Genomic DNA, 5,910 nt, shown 5'->3' with positions numbered 1-5,910 from the left:
ACTCTCACACGTGTGCACGCACTCTCTCCATTTTTGTCACACGCGCACGTACACTCGCTCCCTCTCCATGTCTCTCACACACATACACTCTCTCCCTCTATCACACACTCACATTCGCGTGAGCACTCTCGTACCTCTGTCACACACAAGTACACGCACAAGCACTCTCTCCTGTCACAGACACATGCATACACACTCTGCCTCCCTGTTACATACACATGCGTGCGCATTCTCACCCCCTCTGTCTCACACAGGCATGTACACTCTCTCCCTCTCTTTATCACTCTCACACGTGCTCACACTCTCCCTGTCACAGGCATGTGCACACACTCCCTCCCCCTCTCTTTTACATACATGAACTCTCCCTCTCTGTCACACATGTGCTTGGACTCTCTCACTCTGTCAGACATGTGCACGCTCTCCCTTTCTCTGTCACACACAAGCACGCATGCACACTCCGTCACACTTGTGCATGCACTTTGTCACATATGCGCATGCATTCTCTGTCTGTCACACGTGTGCAGTGTCACACACACGTGCACACACTCTCTCCCTCTGTCACACACAGGCGCGCACACTCTCAGTCTCTCTGTCACACACACTTGCGCACTCTTCCTCCTCTGCCTCACACACACGCATGCATTCTCTCAATTTCTTTGTCACTCACACACATGCTCAAACTCTCCTTCTGTCACAGACAAGGTACACATACACTCTCCCTGTTACACACAAGCACACGCATGCTCTTCCTCTGTCACATACATATTCACACACTCTCCCTCTATCACTCTCACACACGCGTGCAGTCTCCCTTTCTGTCTCACACACACTTGCATACTCTCTCTATCTCTATCACTCTCACCTTCTGTCACTCTCAGACATGTGCCCACTCGCTCGCTCTCTCTCTCTGTCACTCTCACAGAGTTGGGAGTGCATTCTCTCCCTCTCTCTGTCACAAACACATGCACGCACGCACGCACTAACTCCCTTTCAATCCCACAAAGAAAATTTACAGCCCAGGAAAAGCCCTTCAGCCCTCCAAGCCTGAGTCGATCCAAATGCACTGTCTAAACCTGGTCAGTCAATTCCTAAGCATCTGTATCCCTCTGCTCCCCACCTACTCATGCATCTGTCCAGACGCATTTTAAATGAATCTACCATGCTTGCCTCTAGCACCTCTGCTGGCAACGTGTTCCAAATTCCCACCACCCTCTGTGTGAAGTACTTGCCGCATGTATCCCCCTTAACTTTCCATCTCTCACCTTGAAAGTGTGTCCTCTCGTTATTGAATCCTTCACCCTGGGAAAAAGCTTGCTTCTATCTACTCTGACTATACCCTTCATGATTTTGTAAACCTCACATCAGGTCCCCCCTCAATCTCCTTTTTTCTAATGAAAACAAACCTAATCTACTCAACCTCTCTTCATAGCTAGCACCTTCCATATCAGTCAACATCCTTCTCTGCACCCTCTCCAAAGCGTCCACATCCTTTTGGTAATGTGGCGACCAGAACTGTACACAGTATTCTAAATGCAGACGAACCAATGTCTTGCACAATTTTAACATGACTTGCCAGCTCTTATACTCAATACCCCCTCCAGTGGGTATCTGCCTTCTTGACCACTCTATCCACTTGTGCAGCAACCTTCAGGGTACAATAGACCTGAACTCCCAGATCTCTCTGCCCATCAACTTTTCCCAAGGCTCTTCCGTTCATTGTATAATTCGCTCTAGAATTAGTCTTGCCTGACTGCATCACCTCACATTTGTCTGGATTGAACTCCATCTGCCACCTTTCCGCCCAACTCTCCAGTCTATCTATATCCTCCTGTATTCTCTGACAGTCCCTTATACTTTCTACTACTCCACCAATCTTCGTGTCATCTGCAAACTTGCTGATTATCCCAACAGTGCCCTCTTTCAGATCATTTATGTATATTACAAACAACAGTGGCCCCAACACTGACCCCTGTGGAACACCACTGGTCACCTTTCTCCATTTCGAGAAACTCCCTTCAACTCCTACTCTCTGTCTCCTGTTGCTCAACCAGTTCTTTATCCACCTAGCTAGAACACCCTGCACACCATGTAACTTCACTTTCTCCATTAGACTACCATGGGGAACCTTATCAAACGCCTTACTAAAGTCCATGTATATGACATCAACAGCCCTTCCTTCATCTATCAACTTGGTCACTTCCTCGAAGAACTCTATTCAGTTGGTAAGGCACGATCTCCCCAAAACAAAACCATGTTACTTATCACTGATAAGCCCATTGTTTTCTAAATATAAATAGATCCTTTCCCTCAGTACCTTCCCCATACCGACGTCTCACTGGTCTGTAGTTACCTGGGGGGAGTCACTGTGAGACTGATGGGGGGGGTCACTGTGAGAGTGACAGTGATTGGGGGGTCACTGTGAGAGTGATGTGGGGGTCACAGTGCCAGTGATGGGGGATCATTGTGAAAAATAAAGGGCGGCATGGTGGCATAGTGGTTAGCACTGCTGCCTCACAGCGCCAGAGACCTGGGTTCAATTCCCTCCTCAGGCGACTGTCTGTGTGGAGCTTGACCATTCTCCCCGTGTATGCGGGGTTTCCTCCGGGTGCTCCGGTTTCCTCCCACAGTCCAAAAATGTGCAGGTTAAGTGAATTGGCAATGCTAAATTGCCCGTAGTGTTAGGTGAAGGGGTAAATGCAGGGGTCTGGGTCTGGGTGGGTTGCGCTTCGGCGGGTCGGTGTTGTTGGGCCGAAGGGCCTGTTTCCACACTGTAAGTAATCTAATCTACCCTTCTTGTACAGGGGGACAACATGAGCAACCTTCCAGTCAGCCGACACATCACCTGTATTTAAGGTTGCCACAAAGATATCTGTCAGGGCTCCAGCTATTTCCTTGTGCATTGTCACATGTGCGTGCGCACTCTGTCACACGCACAATGTCTCTACCTCCTACGTGCGCAATCATATGCACTCTGCCACGTGTGCTGTCACACACATATGCTCTATCATGCATGTGTGTGCTGTCACCCACAAGTGCACTCTCACACTGTCACGCACTCTGTGTCTGTCACATGAGCACACTCTTTTCACATGCACTCTGTCAAACGCACATGCACTCCAGCATGCGCACACAAACTGTCACACGCACACTGTCACAGGCACGAGCTCTGTCACATGCAGATGCACTCTGTTTCACAGGCACGCATTGTGTCACGTGCACGTAGTGTCTCTGTCACACAGACGTGCATTCTGTCACATGCACGCACACTTAAGTGCATGCGCATATGCTTTCTATCACATGCACACCCGCACGCTGTCACACGCATGTACTGTTGCACACCCATGTGCTATGTCACACGGCCACACAATCTCTGTCACACGGCCATGCATGTTCTCTCTGTCACTCACCTGCTGAGATGCGGCGCACTCGCATATGCTTTCTATCACATGCACACCCGCACGCTGTCACACGCATGTACTGTTGCACACCCACGTGCTATGTCACACGGCCACACAATCTCTGTCACACGGCCATGCATGTTCTCTCTGTCGCACGTGCAGTCACATGCGGCGCACTCTGTCGTACACACATGCACTCTATGACACGTGTGCACATGCAGTGTCTCATGTACTGTCAACTGGCATGCACTCTGTCACGCTCACGCACAGGGTTTAGATCAGAGTGGTGCTGGAAAAGCACAACAGGTTTCGGGGAAAAGCCCAGAGTGCACATTCTGTCACACGCACTCTCCCTGTTACTCGCTCGCGCTCTGAAGGGCTTTTGCCCGAAACATCGATTCTCCCGCTCCTCGGATGCTGCCTGCCCTACTGTGCTTTTCCAGCGCCACACTGATCTAGACCCCGAACACACTGTCACGCGCCCATGCACTCTCATTCTGTCACACGCGCGCACACAGTCATGTGCACGAACGAACATGCACTCTCTGTCACACGCGCGCTCTCTCTCTCACCCGCCCAAACAGTTTCCGCGCGTCCTCTGTGTCACGTGTTCCACCTGCCGCCCGGGACACGTGATGTCACAGAGCGATGACGCGCAGTGGCACGGTGACGTGTTTCCGGTTTGCCTGTTGGCTGCCTGAAGCCGGAGCGATCTTGAGGAGAGGGAGAGGGTGCGGATTGAGGGCTTGGACACATTGCAGGGCACAGACCACTGAACAGTACGGTATTGCGGCCTTACCACGGACACAACAAAGTAAAGAGCCGGCTTAACGGCAGAGTGAGTGTGGAGTTGGGAATCCGACATCACAGACTCAAAAGGCCGTTAGCCTGACGGCTACATCCGGGAGATGTATGGCCAGCGCACTGCCTGATGGGAGAGGGGCAAAGGGGGCGGGGCCTGGACAATATGGGGCGGGGTCTGTGTTGAGGTGATTGGAGCGTGATGTTTGGATGGTGCGGATCCTGATTGTGTGGGGCAGGAGCAGGTCATGCAGCACCTCGGCCCAGAACGTGTAGGGGCGATGAGGTGCTGGGTCACGGGGCAGGCTGTAGGAGGCGGGGACTGGGCCAGGCTAAATAAGGGCGGGGTCATGGCTTAGCGCATCCCCAGGACAAAGGAGGCGGGGGACTGGGGTGTGGGGGTCAGGTTATAGAGCGAGCTCCGGGCAAATGCGGAACTGCTCCGGTAATAGGAGACTGTGTCTAAATGGTGGGGGCCGTGGTCTGGATGGGGAAGAGCCATGAATGTTTGGGTGGGACTAGGGTAATCGGTGGGCTATCAAGAATTTGGGTGAGGCTAGGGTAATAGGTCGTTTCCCTCAGGGCGTCGCCAGATGATCCCTCTTGGTGGGGTGGGGGGTTAAATTGGACTGGCTCTTCAATGTTTGTTCGAAGGAATAGTGTCAGATAGGACTTGATGTTGCCTGGGAAAGTGAACTGAGCTGTTATTTGGTGAGGTTCAGTTTGGCTAGGGGTAGGTGCAATGTGTTGGGCCTGAAGAGCTTTCAAAATCAGGCCTGGATTTTAGCTGGTGTGGTGAAAGTATGGAACCAGTGGTGGACTACTGTGTCTCACCGCCAGATCCAAAGGAAGAAGGTGGACTGTGTTTAAAACCACACAACTCCTGGAGTCTATAGCATTCCCTTTCATAGCTAGTGTTTGCCTTGCCCCTTCTTTGGTGCCCTCTGTTGTTGGTGCTCCATTGTTGCTAAGCTTTTGTTTGATCTGTGCTGAGGTGATAGCCCTGACATGATAGTGAAGTGCTTGTGTGTGTATTTGGAGGGTGGTGGTTTGACCTGGCTGTTAATTGACAGCTCTCACCCTGCTCCATTCAGTTGATTTAAGTGAAAAATGAGCTTGAGCTGATGGGATTTCTTTACAGGTTGGTCGTTGCTTTTGTCTTGGAGTGATTATTCCTGTGGCTGGGTGCTCCTTGCTCTTGTTCAAGGGGTAAGTGAATATATTGGGAAAAGCTCCATTGATTCAGTGAATACCTTAAGGGATTGAAGTAGGGAGAAGGCCTTAAGCCTTGAGCATGTGATAGTGTCTGATTTTGTCTGATCTGGAGACATCTGACTTTTACTTACATTCCCAAACTCATTGCATGGAGTAGTTGGCTGCCAAAACTGTGTGCACTATTTCAGACCTGCTTCTCTGGCTTTTCCCACTGTTCAATGGAGGCTGCTTGATAAAGACATTAACCAGTGGGAGAAGTATCGAAAACCAGTGTACTTTTCAGATTGACTTCTTTTCTGGCTGGATTAGTGGTGCTGGAAAAGCACAGCAGTTCAGCCAGCATCCGAGGAGCAGTAAAATCGATGTTTTGGGCCAAAGCCCTTAATCAGGAATACAGGCAGAGAGCCTGAATGGTGGAGAGATAAGTGAGATGAGGGTGGGGGATGGGGTGAAAGTAGCATAGAGTACAATAGATGAGTGGGGGAGGGGATGAAGG

General features: G+C 50.8%; 1 protein-coding gene across 5 annotated transcripts in view; it reads left to right on the top strand.

Annotated features, from left to right (window-relative positions):
* Window positions 1-4,052: 4,052 nt before the first annotated feature.
* Window positions 4,053-5,910, top strand: part of LOC122556771 (polyadenylate-binding protein-interacting protein 2-like) — a 45,392-nt gene continuing 43,534 nt past the window's right edge. The window contains exons 1-2 of one of the 5 annotated variants that reach the window (XM_043703913.1): window positions 4,085-4,236; window positions 5,341-5,408. The gene's annotated coding sequence lies outside the window, so the exon portion shown is untranslated. Of the gene's footprint in view, window positions 4,237-4,601; window positions 4,645-5,340; window positions 5,409-5,910 lie in introns of those variants that run through there. The other 4 variants (XM_043703916.1, XM_043703914.1, XM_043703910.1 and 1 more) reach the window with 4 other exon arrangements.

This window comes from Chiloscyllium plagiosum, chromosome 14, assembly GCF_004010195.1.
Source record: "Chiloscyllium plagiosum isolate BGI_BamShark_2017 chromosome 14, ASM401019v2, whole genome shotgun sequence".
Taxonomy (NCBI): Eukaryota; Metazoa; Chordata; class Chondrichthyes; order Orectolobiformes; family Hemiscylliidae; genus Chiloscyllium; species Chiloscyllium plagiosum.
This window is presented reverse-complemented; position numbering and strand designations above follow the sequence as displayed.